At 39.3% G+C, this 15,875-nt stretch overlaps 1 pseudogene; it reads left to right on the top strand.

The window, feature by feature from the left end:
• The first annotated feature begins 3,321 nt into the window (after nt 1–3,321).
• On the top strand, nt 3,322–3,805 carry LOC120861866 (annotated as a pseudogene).
• The last annotated feature ends 12,070 nt before the right edge of the window (nt 3,806–15,875 follow it).

Here is a 15,875-nt window from a genome sequence, read left to right as displayed (position 1 = left end):
GAGATGCTGTGCTGTGCTGTGCTTAGTTGCTCACAGTTGACAGATGAGAGCAACATCTTAGTTGTTCTTAGTTGTCTGGCTCTTTATGACTCCATGGACTGTAGCCCACCAGGCTCCTCTGTCCATAGCGATTCTCCCGGTAAGAATACTGGAGTGGATTGCCATGCCCTCCTGCAGGGGATCTTCCTAGCCCAGGGACTGAACCCAGGTCTCCTTCATTGCAGGTGGATTCTTTACCATTTGAGCCACCAAGGAAGCCCCAGGTGAGAGATGATGCTAGCTAAATATGAGAGGCAATGCAGGTGGAAAGAAACAGATAGTTTTGGATTACATTTCTGAGGCAAAGTTGATAGGACCTGCAAACAGATTAAATGTAAGAGGGAAAGAAAATTGTAGAAGATAGCTTATTGACTTAAGCAACTTGTTGGTTGGATGGTAGCACTATATATTAAAATGCAGATCAGAAGGAATTCATTTTGGGGATGTTATGATCATGTCCTATTCATTCCATGGCTGAAGGAGAGCTCCTATGTTCCAAATCATAGAAGATGGTCAAATAACAACACCTGACACTAGACAGATGAGACCAACAACTTATTAGTCATGTATTCTCACAGCCCAGGGGAAGAGGATACCACGTGCTATGCCAGGTCTAACAGGTGTTGCACTCTGGGCCTCAGCGAACCAGAAGGGGCAGTGGAAGTAGGTCGTATAGTAGGGTGAGTTGCCCGTGGTTCCTGCCCTCTGGTTCCTGCAGTAGGATATGATTAGCTTGCTTAAATAATTTCACAAGTTGGTAGGCAGGTGATTTTGTTAGCTTGAGGACCAGGTGGGGGCAGCTGGTTCAGCTGATAGGGAACCAGTAAGACAGGAAACATTTTCTATTGGGTAGGAGCATTTCTGGCAAGAGCAGGGAACTCACAGCTAGAACTTTGGGACCCTGTGAAGCCCAAAGATGTCATGGCAGCACTTGAAATATTAGATCTTATAATACAGCAGGAAAATCAAGTTCTCTTTGGTCATATTATGTTTGAGATGCTTGTGTGAAGATTCTATTCAAGTAGAGCTGTCAAACTGTATATACACATCTAGAACTATGAGAGGTCAGAGCTGGAAGCAATGATTTAGGAGATAGGAATATTTAAAATGATGACTCTGGATGGGAGAATATATTGATAGGGAAGAGAAAGGGGCCTAGGACTTAGCTTTGGATACATTTTCAAAGATATCAAATGTACACTGAGAAAAGGAGTGTCTAGCAGACTAGGAAGTGTAGATGGTGAGACTGGAAGAAAACCAAATGGCTGAAGTTTCTTGATCCAAAAGAAGCTTTCCAAGAAGGAAGGGATCATATGTGACAAATGCTCCTGAGTTGTCTTGTAAGATAAGTAGTCATTAGAATTAAAACATGATAACCACAACGAGAGTCTCTGTGGAGTTGTGGGAAATGGAGAGGATATTGGAGACTCTTTGTTGATCCTCATTTAGAGTTCATCTCTCTTTCAGGGCCTGATGTAAGAATTTGTGAGTTGGGTTTTATAGGGTAAGTACTTATCACCTGAGAAGTCACAAAGGGCAGAGGTACAGCAGTCAGCTCATGGTGCTGCCTTCCTCTTATGTCATACTCCCTCAGTATTTACCTCTGGAGCCTTGATAACCTTCTTTTAGTTTCACAAGCAAGACAAGTTCCTGCTTCAGAGCATTTGTATACACTTTTTTTCTCTGCCTGAAAAAAGAAACTTCCATTTTCTTAAGGATAATCTAAATCAGGATCAGCTTAGGTTTCTGTTTAAATGTCTCTTTTTCAGGAATCCTCCCCATGCTTTCAAATGAGGTTATGTTTCTCCAATTGCATTCTCACTGTGAATTCTTCCTTCACAACTCTTCCATGGTAATCATTAAATGCATATCCATGTAATTATTTGAGTATTGTCCCCTTCACTTGACTATAAGTTCTATGATGTTTCAGACTCTATTTTGTTCTTAATGGTATTTCATGTGCTCAACACAAATGCTGGTATAATGAGAATGAACAATAAATATTTCGATTATTGTCTTCCCAGTCATAAGTGAAAATGGAAGAGCTTCATTCAATAGGAAGGATAAGGACAGAACCCATTTTTAAATTTTTTTTATTTTTTATCTTATGTTTAGGATAGCTTTTTTAAAAAATTGAAATATAGTTAGTTTACAGTGATGTGTTAGTTTCAAGTATACAGCAAAGCAATTCAGATATACATATATATCTGTTCTTTTCAGATTGTCCTCTAGTTATTACAAGATATTGAATATAGTTCTGTGTGCCATAAGAAGGTCCTTGTTGTTTATCTTTTTTATAAGTGTGTATATGTTAATTCCAAACTCCTAATTTTAGGATAGCTTATTGGAATAATTTTATTGAAAATATTAGTATGTGGTATGGAATTTCCATGCTGAACTTCATCCTTTAAAGATCTATTCAAAGTTTTAATTGTAATATTGAATTAAAAAATAATTCCAGGGAAGACTACCCTAGTTAATATAGTTCTTTACCAAGTTATTTCATCTATCTTTGTAGCTATTTTTATATTGCATATATCTGTTAAATATTAGTAAATGACAAATATGGGAAAATTTTGTTGGTGTTGGAATAGTGCCTTGGAATTATTATTATTTTTTGTTATTTCATGGACATAAGTGTTAGTAATCTACTCAGGAGCAGTAGAAAAGGTTCTGAGGAAGGGCACTCTGACATGGATTCATTACCTTTACTTCATAGGGTGGTCTTCACCTCATTCTGAACTTGATGTCATTACATTCTTGATCTCCCTATCTTTCTTCCCCCCTCCACCTTAAGTCCTTGATCTTTTTACTCATACCTGACTCTCATCTCTTCCTTCATTTCATCCCTAATCTTAAGAAATTAGTCTCAGACATGCAGTAAGTTCATCTGTTTTACATTAAAGTCTTCCTGAAGCAAAAATGAGTTTATTAATGTTGCTAGGTTAAAATAAAATGTTATGTATCCAGTAGCTCCAATAGCTTGTACAAATAGTGTAAAATAATTAAAAAATCTTTTTTTGGAGCTTAGTGAGGCCTTGCAGGGCAGGCAGGCCCAGCCGGCGTGTGGCCACAGCTGGGGAAACTGAAGCTGGGGCATCGCGCACACAGGCGCCACCCGGCTGGGCTGTGAGCTGGCCGCAGCATTGGCAGTGAGGCCTCCAGAATGCCAGTTGGAGCTCTGCAAGGCAAAGCAGAGGCTGCGCCCTGGTCGCAGGCAGGGGTAGAAGGCCTGCAGGTCCGCTCTGCCTCGCACAGTGGATGCGGATGCGGCAGCGGGCGATGGATGCCCTAGAGGCAGAGAGCTTCTCTGCTTCTCTTACGCCTCTGATGCAGAATTTGATGCTATGGTTGGCTATTTAGAGGACATTATCATGGATGATGAGTTCCAGTTATTACAGAGGAATTTCATGGACGGGTACTACCAGGAGTTTGAAGACATAGAAGAATATAAGCTAACCTACACGCCTTTTTAAAATAAATATATTTCTTTGGTACAAAAGTATATAGAACAGCTGTTGAGCGGATTCCTGGATTTAACATGGCGGCTTTCACTACAACTTTACAGCACCATAAAGATGAAGTGGCTGGTGACCTTTGCGATATGCTGCTCACATTTACGGATTTCCTGGCTTTTAAAGAAACGTTTCTGGACTACTGAGCAGAAAAAGAGGGCCGGGCCCTGGACTTGAACAGCGGTTTAGTGGTGACTTCACTGTGCAAATCATCTTCTGTGCCAGCCTCCCAGAACAATCTGCAGCCCTAGGCCTCACCACTAGGTGGTGGGCTCTTCCTGGAGGTCGGCAACTCAATAGAGTGGGAGAGGCTTTGGCTAATGATGTCAGAAGAATACATACTAACTCTGTTCTGCAGCTCATTAATGTTAAGTATTGATGTGTCAGAAGAAAATTACTTGACCTTCTTGGGACAAGACGTTCTTGTTTTTGGTAACCCTAGTACTCCTCCCTGAGTAGACCCCTCTCTCAGACTTTGGAGTCTGGCTCCTGCAGCAAACCCAAGTCCAGCATTCCACCTGGGATTCCCGCCCCCAGCATTCATGTCGGGGTGTCTGTGTTGGGAAAATCCACCATCACCAACTCTCTTGGCTGAGCTGGCCTTACATATCCACTCAGGCTTTTCGTGTACTCACAGCTCTTTATATGGATCACAGCCCTGCAGCCTCAGTGGGCGTTTTGACTGGGAGTAATTACCTAGGGGTTAACTCAAGCTAGCTGCCCATCTCAAGATTTCTGGAAATCCTACCATCACAGCTAGTAGGGATCAACTTACAGAGATTTTCTTTACCTAAAAGCTAATGTGAAACTGAATTCCTAGTCTTATATGTGCAGTCTTTGTATCACTGTCTTCTACAGGTCCAGATGTTGTCCCATTGTTTCTATTTTTTTTTTGTTTTATTTTTTTTTTAATTTATTTATTTTTTAAATTTATTTATTTATTTTTAATTTTTACTTTACAATTCTGTATTGGTTTTGGCATAGATTGACATGAATCCACCACAGGTGTACATGCATTCCCAAACATGAACCCCCCTCCCACCCCCCTCCCCACAACATCTCTCTGGGTCATCCCCGCGCGTCAGCCCCAAGCGTGTCATATCCTGCATCAGACATAGACTGGCATTTCGATTCTTACATGTTATTATACATGTTTCAATGCCATTCTCCCAAATCATCACACCCTCTCCCTCTCCCTCTGAGTCCAAAAGTCTGCTATACACATCTGTGTCTCTTTTGCTGTCCTGCATACAGGGTCATCATTGCCATCTTCCTAAATTCCATATATATGTGTTAGTATACTGTATTGGTGTTTTTCTTTCTGGCTCACTTCACTCTGTATAATCGGCTCCAGTTTCATCCATCTCATCAGAACTGATTCAAATGTATTCTTTTTAATGGCTGCGTAATACTCCATTGTGTATATGTACCACAGCTTTCTTATCCATTCATCTACTGATGGACATCTAGGTTGTTTCCATGTCCTGGCTATTATAAACAGTGCTGCGATGAACATTGGGGTACATGTGTTTCTTTCAATTCTGGTTTCCTCTGTGTGTATGCCCAACAGTGGGATTGCTGGGTCATAAGGCATTTCTATTTGTAATTTTTTAAGGAATCTCCACACTGTTCTCCATAGTGGCTGTACTAGTTTGCATTCCCACCAACAGTGTAGGAGGGTTCCCTTCTCTCCACACCCTCTCCAGCATTTATTGCTTGCAGATTTTTGGATCGCAAACATTCTGACTGGTGTGAAGTGGTACCTCATTGTGGTTTTGATTTGCATTTCTCTTATAATGAGTGATGTTGAGCATCTTTTCATGTGTTTGTTAGCCATCCGTATGTCTTCTTTGGAGAAATGTCTATTTAGTTCTTTGGCCCATTTTTTTATTGGGTCGTTTATTTTTCTGGAATTGAGCTGCAGGAGTTGCTTGTATATTTTTGAGATTAGTTGTTTGTCAGTTGCTTCATTTGCTATTATTTTCTCCCATTCGGAAGGCTGTCTTTTCACTTTGCTTATGTTTTCCTTTGTTGTGCAGAAGCTTTTAATTTTAATTAGATCCCATTTGTTTATTTTTGCTTTTATTTCCAGAATTCTGGGAGGTGGATCATAGAGGATCCTGCTGTGGTTTATGTCAGAGAGTGTTTTGCCTATGTTCTCCTCTAAGAGTTTTATAGTTTCTGGTCTTACATTTAGATCTTTAATCCATTTTGAGTTTATCTTTGTGTGCGGTGTTAGAAAGTGATCTAGCTTCATTCTTTTACAAGTGGTTGACCAGTTTTCCCAGCACCACTTGTTAAAGAGATTGTCTTTACTCCATTGTATATTCTTGCCTCCTTTGTCAAAGATAAGGTGTCCATTCTATAACCCTCATTTACGTGTTTTTGAAAAAATATTTTCGGAGGTGAATACTCAGGCTAACCTAGTGGATACAGTCTTGGAACTTCCATGATTACCCACTTCAAGATCCAAGGATTATATGCTGTGTGCTTTTTAGCTGTTAGTATTGTGAAAGCTAAAATGATTTCTACCTTGGTGGTCCATTTTACTGGGTGCCAATGAATGTGTGCTGGAAGTAGTCTAAAAGATATCCTTTTCGTAGACCATGTTCGTGTTTGTGCAGGTTTGCTTAATACCTTTTCTATGTAAATCAGCTCCTTAGGTTTGGGGTAGGGGCTCTGCGCTTCCTTCTTGGCTGTCAAAATAATCCCACCAAGATGGTGTTCCATGGTCTAGCTTAGCATGAGTAGGACAGCAAACAGCTTTACTGGTTATCTGCTTAGATTCAGTACATTGTCTTATTACAGTGTTTGATAAAATGTTACTGGCCAGAAAACATGGGTGAAAGAAAAAATATAGTAGTTCAATTCCCAATGTATATTTTTTTGTTTTTATTTTTCAAGTAAAAATTAGAATCTCTAAAAAAAATTTCTTTTTAATTGCCTTTACTGACTTAGGAAACACACTGTACTCTGAGTTTGATCTGAAAGTTACAGAGGAGAAAGGCCTTGATCATTTGTAATCAGATTATTACCTGTTCTTATGATGTTGATGCATGGTTGGAAGAACCTAAGGAGAATGTGAAGAGGGCATTTTGTGTGAATCTAAATTGATGTTATAAAAGGTAACTGGCTCTGCCTAGTGGAAGTGATTTATTATTTGGCATAGTCAAGCCTCAAGATAATTTTGGGTTGCCTAATGATGTACTGTTAGCTTTCTTTACTTTTAACTTTAAAAGTAATTTAAAAGTTAGTGGGGAAAATGTAGATTATTTAGGCCTCCTTGGCCCTGTACACTCTATTTTCTGTGCTTCACTTTTTCTTCTCCTTGGATAAGAGATTTATCCTTGAGGATTCAGCTCAAGCATCACCTCTCCTGTGAAAAATTTTCTCTATACATCTCCTTTTTTTCTTCCCAATTTTCCCATGCAGACAGAGGTGCTCTTTCAAGGCACCTTATAAATATATTCTTTAATCCTTTGCTATATTGTAGTGAAATTATTTGTTGACAAATAAAACTGGGATATAGCATTTTGAGGATTCAACAAGAGAGATTCAAAAGAACAGATGTTATATTTGTCAACAGTGTCTTAGTCATAGTTAAAGAATTGTCCAAGGAAAAACATACAGAGAAAACTCATAAAAGAAAATGAATATAACTCTTGTTCTGATTCCATTCTCAATAAATTTCCTGAATAACTGTTTTTCCATGTAGGAAGCTAATATGCTAGTTAGCTAGTATTCTGATATCTTCTCCAGTTGCTTGTGAGATTTGCTAATATTACTCAACTACTGAATTTGGAGTTAACTCTGGGATGCTGCAAGCTTAGACTAAGAACCAGGACTGACATTTATTTATTGGGGTAACCAGACCTCATAAGATGTTTCAGCATCTAACTGGTCAGGATCTTCTCTGAAAATTCTATGTGTTTTGAAATGTTTGATGGTAGTAGTTCCTCTACTTCAAAACCACCAAATGCAATATATACTATCCATTCTTTAAAGATTACAATATCAGAATGCGTCAGGATTCTTTGCTTCCTAAGATTATTAGCAGAGTCAGAGACAGACATACATAACCTTTATTTCATTTTATATAGCTGGATCTCACAAGTTACTAGCCAAAGGTATAGGTAGCTTCTGGAGTCAAATACTCTGGATTCAGAGCTTTATTTTTACCAAAAGCAAGCTGCATAATTTGGGCAAGATGCCTAAAATATTTGTGTTTTCATTTATTTACCAAATTAGTAAATAAATACAGGTATAATATTTCACCTTATAAAGCTGTATAAAAATTAAAGCTCATTAAAAATATAGTCTAAGTGCTTCAATTGGTAATAAAGAGGGTGAAGCTGATTGAAGATGAATTTTATTTGTTGAAATAAATATGTGAACTTTAAAAATATTTTACTAAATTGGGTATGATTTTTCTCTTGCCTTCACATAAGTGTTTTTTGTTTAAAACAGACAAAATAAACTGAGCAATCTCCACATCTACATGGCAAGAAATCCTTATGTACTTGGCATAATATTATGGATTATTGTGAATGTTCTGTCCCTCATAGTCTGTATATATGTTTCTGAGGATGAGCATAATGATATATTTAAACATTACGGTTGTCTCAACCCTGTACTGAACAATGAAATTTTGTATGATCATTAAGGAGTATTAGTACCAAAGCAATTATATAATGTTTAGATAATGTTTAGCTGCTTTCACCTTTATCCATACGTGGCTATCCTTAATAGTCTGCTCTTCTGTTACTATGTGAGGTAAGTAGACTACATTTTAAACTTGACCCTGAGCTTTATGGACTCTGATGGGAAAAAAAAAGGAATGATTGATTCATGTTTGCTGGAAGTCCTTTGATTCCTGAGAGAAATTAGGAGGTGAAATCTAAGAGAAGTTAAGCCATCGGGAGGAGGCAATCATCTCTTTGAACTTGAGATAGTTGGTGTGATAGGTTTTTCAGCTTGAGAAAAACAGCTAGCTAGCATGAGTACTGTAACTGTCATATCAGGGTCAAAAGAACTTTCAAAGCAGTTGCTTAATTTTGGTTTACTATGAATTTGGAGCTCCAAGTCTGAAAGAAGGTTTCCAATAATCCAAGAACAAAAAGGAAAATTGCCTAAAAAATTTCTTCCTATATTCATCCTTATAGAACCTAAAAACACAATTTTCTGAAATATTTAAATCTTCTATATTAAAAGTTTTATTTTCAACACTTAGGCAGAATGTTAAAATAACGTTAATAACCTAAGAAGATACAGTACCTTTCAGTATGCTAACATAAGCAATTGAATTGCCAAGCAGAAAATAAGTATAATTATTTATCTTGTATGCTTATAATCTTAAGAAGTATTTTTACTTATCTCGTGTCTTAACGACCATAGTCAATAGTAAAGGGAGATGATAACATTTCATTTTTACATTTGATTCTATACATGTATTTGTGAAGCATGTATTTTTAGATATGACAGTCATTAAAATCAGCTACTAAAATACTCCACTGCCAGGCAGACACAATAGTTTTCCTCTAGAATTTTATCATTGCTAAAACCAGTGCCTGCTGTTTACTTCTATTTTTTCCCTTTTTTGAATTTAAGTTTGTAGTTATATTTGTTCTGTTCCTTTCCCACCAGTGTACATTGGATGTGGGGTGGGACAGATGCTTGTCTTTTAGACTAGATTGCCGGGCCAGGAGTAACTCCAATCAGGTAGATGGAGAGGGCTGCACACAACCTGGATATCTTAATCTTTGTACTGGATGAAGTAACTGGGTGTCACTTTGTGATGTCTACAATGGGGTGTGTGGGAAGTCTATTCTGTTTTGAGCACAAATGGTGCTCATACACATTTAGTGGTCAGATGGATCATCTGTGGCAGAGGCTAAATTTCCATGAAAGAGTTATGCCGTCCTTCCATAGTGCAAAGTTGTTGCTGGGGAGTGGCTGCCTAGCCAAGGTCCATATTTCTTCTGCTTCCTTGCATTTAGGTGGTGCCATGTAGATTAGGAATCAGACATACCTAAACTCATTTCCTTCATGTTTTGATTCAAGATAATGCACTCACTTTGGAAGCTGGGTTTTGAAAATACTGATGCTGTGAAGAAGGCAATGGTACCCCACTTCAGTACTCTTGCCTGGAAAACCCCATGGACGGAGGGCCTGGTGGGCTGAAGTCCATGGGGTCTCAAAGAGTCGGACATGACTGAGCGACTTCACTTTCACTTTTTACTTTCATGCATTGGAGAAGGAAATGGCAACCCACTCCAGTGTTCTTGCCTGGAGAATCCCCGGGATGGGGGAGCCTGGTGGGCTGCCATCTATGGGGTCGCACAGAGTCGGACACGACTGAAGTGACTTAGCAGCAGCAGCAGAGGAAAAGAGCTCAGTTCATTCACTCAGCTTGGAGGAGAACCACATCTTCCTTTTCAAAGACAGAAATTCTATCTTTGAACTTTGTGTGAAAAATAAACTGTTTAATATATTTAATGATTATTTTATAATATACATTTTTTTATTTCATGCACTTAATTGATCATTACTTGTACTAATGCCGATATGTGTTTGATATTTAGAAGTAAAATTCTTCAAATAATACAATATTTCGTGACTTTAAATTGGCTATGTTTGTGAGGACTATTTTTAGTTTTTGTTTCTCAAGGAATGCACATCTGATTTCTGAAACTATTGTTCATTTTTAATTTGAGGTGGTTAAGCTATCAACTTTAACAAATGCATCACAGGTCTGTGTTTTCCATAATATCACCTTGTTCTGTACATTTTAGAGGACTAACAGTCTTTCTAAAGTTTTTGAGTTTGCAGACAGCTATCTCTTTGCCATTTCCACTATTGGTTTTGCAAACCCAAACTTGGAATAATGTAAAGGTAGGATAAAAGCAGAGCACTGACTTGCCTAGTGGTGGTACAGGATGGCTGGGTTGAGGAGATGCAACATAAAAGGATAAGGTAAGATGAAATGGAATTCTTGTGTAGTAGCAGGGTCTTTGGTGAGTTGGGAGGTAAATTGCACAAGTTTTTTGAGCATATTAGCCTGGATGACTATTCTTTAGTAAATAAATTGTTATTCTGTACCTGTACTTGCAAAGCTTTGGAATGAAAAGGTAAAGAATATTGGCCAGGAATATATGTACTTCTTTTCATACCTTTATTGTGTATGCAGAAAAAGTTTAATTTCAGTCAGATCCCTCATTCTTTAGTAATTAGACATATTTGTCAAGATTTGCATTTTAGCATTAATTCTTTGAATATATAAACTATTTTTAAGCATGCAACATTGTCTTTGAGATGCCTGTATTCTTTACCTTTGTGTGTGTTAGTCACTCAGTCATGTTTGACTCTTTGTGACCCCATGGACTGTAGCCTGCCAGGCTCCTCTGTCCATAGGATTCTCTAAGCAAGAATACTGAAGTGGGTTGCCATTCCCTTCTTGGGATCTTCCTGATCCAGGGATCAAACCCATGTCTCCAACATTTCACACAGATTCTTTACCATCTGAGGCCCCAAGGAAGCCCTGTTTCTCTTACTTAAAACCCTCACACAGCTCTTCACTGATCCAAGGTCCCCACTGGACTCCCCCTTGATCGGTTGCACTTGGTTCCAACTTGCCTAATTCAAGTTCTCGGTGGCTTCTTGAGTGCTAAGAATTTGTTGCTATCATCAGTGCATATTAATCAGTTCATTCATCAATGCATCTTGCAAACTATCTCTACCCACTACACTTGCGTATTTAAGTATTAATGGTGCTCTGCCAAATAAGAGTCTTGTACTTTGAAGCTCTGCCTAAATTTTAGAAACACAAAGCTGAGGCTTTACATGTTTTAGTGCTTCTTTAGTCTAGTGCATAAACATGTGTTCAAGTTACATTCATTTAAAATTCATTTATCCTCTCAGGCTAACTAGGACTTCCCACCCAGATTGACTCAGGGTATTTGGAGGTTGGAGGAAAATGGATTCTAACAATTGAAACCTCTGGTATAGATAATGATTCTGATTTAGAATGTAGGACAAAATTCTGATGCCTTTTATTTTTTTCAAAATGTTTTGTTTTATTTTTTTAATATAAATTTATTTATTTTAACTGGAGGCTAATTATTTTACAATATTGTATTGGTTTTGCCATACATCAACATGAATCCTCCATGGGTGTACACATGTTCCCCAAATTGGAGTTAGTTGCTTTATAATGTTATGCTAGTTTCTGCTGTAAAATGAAGTCATTCAGCTATTTGTATTCATCTATCCCTTTCTTCTTGGACTTCGCTCCCACCCCTCCCACATCCATCCCACCCCTCTAGGTCATCAAAGGGCACCGAGCTGGACTCCCCATGCTATACAGCAGGTTCCCACTGGCTATCTATTTTGCATATGATAGTGTATACATGTCAATCCCAATCTCCCAGTTCATCCCGCTCTTCCTTCCCCCTGCCCCATGCATCCATACATCTGTTCTCTATATCTATCTCTTTGCCTGCCCTGCGAATAGGTTCATCTGTAGGATTTTTCTAGATTCCACATACATGGGTTAATATACAATACTTTGTTTTCCTCTTTCTGACTTACTTCACTCTGTATGATGCCTTTTTGATTCATACACTAGAATCCTTTTCTACATCCTCTCCAATACATTTTAGAATGGGCCGTGGGCATCTTGTTTAAACTGAAAAGAATGTTTCATTGCTAAAACAATGTAAAGTTAATTAAAAGAGGTCTTCATCTCATCCTCCTGAAATCTGAGACCAGGCAGAAGTTCAAGTTCTTTAGGAGGAGACTGGGCCATTCATCACTGCTTGTTTGGCTTGTCAGAGTCACGGGAGTTCCATTCTAATTTATACCATTTCTTTATGAATGTGACATTATATTTAGAGAGTAATTATGTTAATTTCCCCTAATCGTGATATCATCTGCCTATCAATAGCCAAATATTCTGACCTTTAAAAACCTGTAGCAATTGTTTTTCAAGTTTGCAAGGCATGGTAACCTTGAAAAACTGGAGAGATTTCCTGTGAATTCCATTTAAATAGTTTTACTCTTCTCCTCAGAATAATACTCTTAAGATTTCTATTACTTATGCTGCTGCTGCTGCTAAGTCACTTCAGTCATGTCCAATTCTGTGCGACCCCATAGACGGCAGCCCCCCAGGCTCCCCCATCCCTGGGATTCTCCAGGCAAGAATACTGGAGTGGGTTGCCATTTCCTTCTCCAATGCATGAAAATGAAAAGTGAAAGTGAAGTTGTTCATTAGTGCTGAACTCTTAGCAACCCCATGGACTGCAGCCCATCAGGCTCCTCTGTCCATGGGACTTTCCAGGCAAGAGTACAGCATATGCTTATTAAGGAAAATATGATTAACACAGAAAAAAGAAAAATTGTAAACTTTGTCTTCAGATGAGGGAATGTGGTATAGTAGGTATCTGATTGTTAAAGGGGTGTAGCAAGGTTTTTACTGTTATCTTGGTGGCTGCATGGAAAGCTTGTGCTGGAGTTGTTGAAAGATGGTAGCAGTAGGTGTCAACTGTTTGCTGCTGCTAGAACGCCGCTGACCAGAATCTTTCCCCTTCTACATTCTGAGTTCCTTCTACTGACTCCCATTATAGACCCTAACAAATTCAGGCAATAAGAGAATGTATAATTTTACAAAATATTAGTCTTGGTTTCACAGTGAATAGTATACAGAAAAGGGGGCTTGGTGGAGACAGCTGGAAAATGTCATCTGACATACTCTTACTAGAGAAATGATGGCTATATGAAGAAATGATGGCTTCAATCTCCACTATACTTTGCATCAAAGCTTTTATAGTCACTCATTAATTTAATAATTATTTAGTGAATCCATTCCTCGGTAGAGTTTATATTGATCTATTTGGGGGTAGGTAATAAATATAATGAATAAGTAAATTGTATGGTATTCTAAAAAATGATGAATGCAGGCTAATGTTAGCTTGGCTGGTAAAGAACCCACCTGCAATGCAGGAGACCCCGGTTCAATTCCTGGGTCGGGAAGATGCACCGGAGAAGGGATAGGCTACCCACTCCTGTATTCTTGGGCTTCCCTGGTGGCTCAGCTGGTGAAGAATCTGCCTGCAATGTGGGAGACCTGGGTTTGATCCCTGAGTTGGGAAGATCCCCTGGAGAAGGGAATGGCTACTCACTCCAATATTCTGGCCTGGAGAATTCCATGGACTGTGTAGTAAATGAGGTTGCAAAGAGTCAGACACGACTGAGCAACTTTCACTTCACTTCTGTGAAAAAATAAAGAGCAAGGTGGAGAATTGGGAGGAACTGGAGTAGGGGTGAGGATTTGTTGTTTTAAATGAGGTGATCAGGATTAACCTCACTGGACAAAGATTTATAGAAAACGATGGAGTTTGTCATGCAATTATCTTGGTGGAAAACATACTGGACAAAGGAATATTCTGAGTAGAAAGCAGGAGCAGATTAACTGGAACATAGACTCAAAAGCCAGTTCCAGAGTCCTGAGGTTGTAGCATGCTTGACACATTCCAGGAAAGAAGTTGCTGTAGATGGCTCAGTGGACCCATGGACTATGGGAGAGAAAAGCAGAAAAACTAAGAAGGGTTATATCATGAAGGGCCTTCTAGGCCATTGTGAGGATTTTGGCTTTTATTCTGAGTGGACTGGGAAGACATGAGAGGATTTTAAGCAGAGATGTGAGATGCTGTGATGCAATTTTAAAAGAATCACTCTGGTCGCTTTCTTGAGAATAAACTTTAAGGAGGGCATGGGATGGAGATTGTTGCAATAATCCAGGCAGGAGGTAATGGCGACATGGATTAGGTTCGTAGTGGTTGATGTAGTGTGACTCTATAGAACATTGGATATCTTTTAAGAGCTTAGAAGATTTCCTGATGCTTTGGATATGTGGTGGCTGGTGAAGATATCTTGCTTTTTTCTCTCCTTCCCTCTTCATGATAAATTGTTGGGATAGGTAGCGATTGCTTGTATCTAAATGAGGTTGAGAGACTGAATCAAATAAGATGTCCTTGCAGCTGGTGGAAATGGAGAGTCAGTGTGGGTCATTGCTACCCCCTGACCTGAAATTGTCCCAAAGCACTCTTCCTTGGAGCAGTCAGTGATGCTGCCAAGGAAACTGGAAAAGAAATATTTCTGCTTTTCTTCCCTCATCTCTTATCTTCTGAAGTTTAACATTTTTATTATTCAACCTAAAAGGGTTGCACAATTTCTAAGAAGTGAATTTAGTTCCATATGTCTGAAGCTACTCCTTCTATTAATTGGCCATTTCTAACCTTTCACCTGTATAGCTTTCCATAATCAGGGCCCACAGCCAGATGGCTAATTTCTAGAACACTCAGGTAATCGCTGAGATTTTGTGCCGACTCTGGAAACAGCCCAGAGCTCAGAGATAAGATGCTATAGGCTACTTATGCCTCTCAAGGATCTTTGGATGAGGGCAGAATGATACAGGCAACAAGGATTTCTTTAATCCCTCCATAAACACAATGACACCAATGATGTTTTTGAACATTTATTTAATGTTTGACTCTGCCTTATTCATGCACCAGCTCATTCAACCCTCACATTAGCACTTTGAAAAAATTACTGTTTTCTTTTTTCACTGATGAATTAAGTGATGCTCAGGAGAAGGCAATGGCACCCCACTCCAGTACTCTTGCCTGGAAAATCCCATGGACGGAGGAGCCTGGTGGGCTGCAGTCCATGGGGTCGCCAAGAGTCGGACACAACTGAGCGACTTCACTTTGACTTTTCACTTTCATGCATTCGAGAAGGAAATGGTAACCCACTCCAGTGTTCTTGCCTAGAGAATCCCAGGGACGGTGGAGCCTGGTGGGCTGCTATCTATGGGGTCGCACAGAGTTGGACACGACTGAAGCGACTTAGCAGCAGCAGCAGCAGAACAGACAATCACTTGCCCCAGGTCCCCTAGCTAGCAGATGGTGGGGCTTAGGTATAAACTCGAGTCTGTCACTTGTTACAGCTCTGATGCCATGCCTCTAAGATGCTCTGCTCCATACTCAGCTACGTGCACTTGTTTTTTTGGAGTTGAATTGCTTTACAATGTTGGCTTAGTTTCTGCTGTACAACATCATGAATCACCCTTATGTATACATATATCCCCTGCCTCTTGAGCTTTCCTCCCCGCACCCTTGCATCGTACCCCTGTAGGTCATCACAGAGCACCAAGCTCCCTGTAGAACGGCTTCCCACCAGCTATTGTTTCGCACACGGTGGTGTATCTACGTCAGTGTTACTCTCTCAGGTCAGGCCGCCTCTCTCCCCACTGTGTCTACAAGTCCA

The sequence above is a fragment of the Oryx dammah genome, unplaced genomic scaffold (genome assembly GCF_014754425.2).
Source record: "Oryx dammah isolate SB20612 unplaced genomic scaffold, SCBI_Odam_1.1 HiC_scaffold_3, whole genome shotgun sequence".
NCBI classification, from domain to species: Eukaryota; Metazoa; Chordata; class Mammalia; order Artiodactyla; family Bovidae; genus Oryx; species Oryx dammah.
Note: the sequence above shows the minus strand (reverse complement) of the source record. Positions and strands in the feature narration are given on the sequence as shown.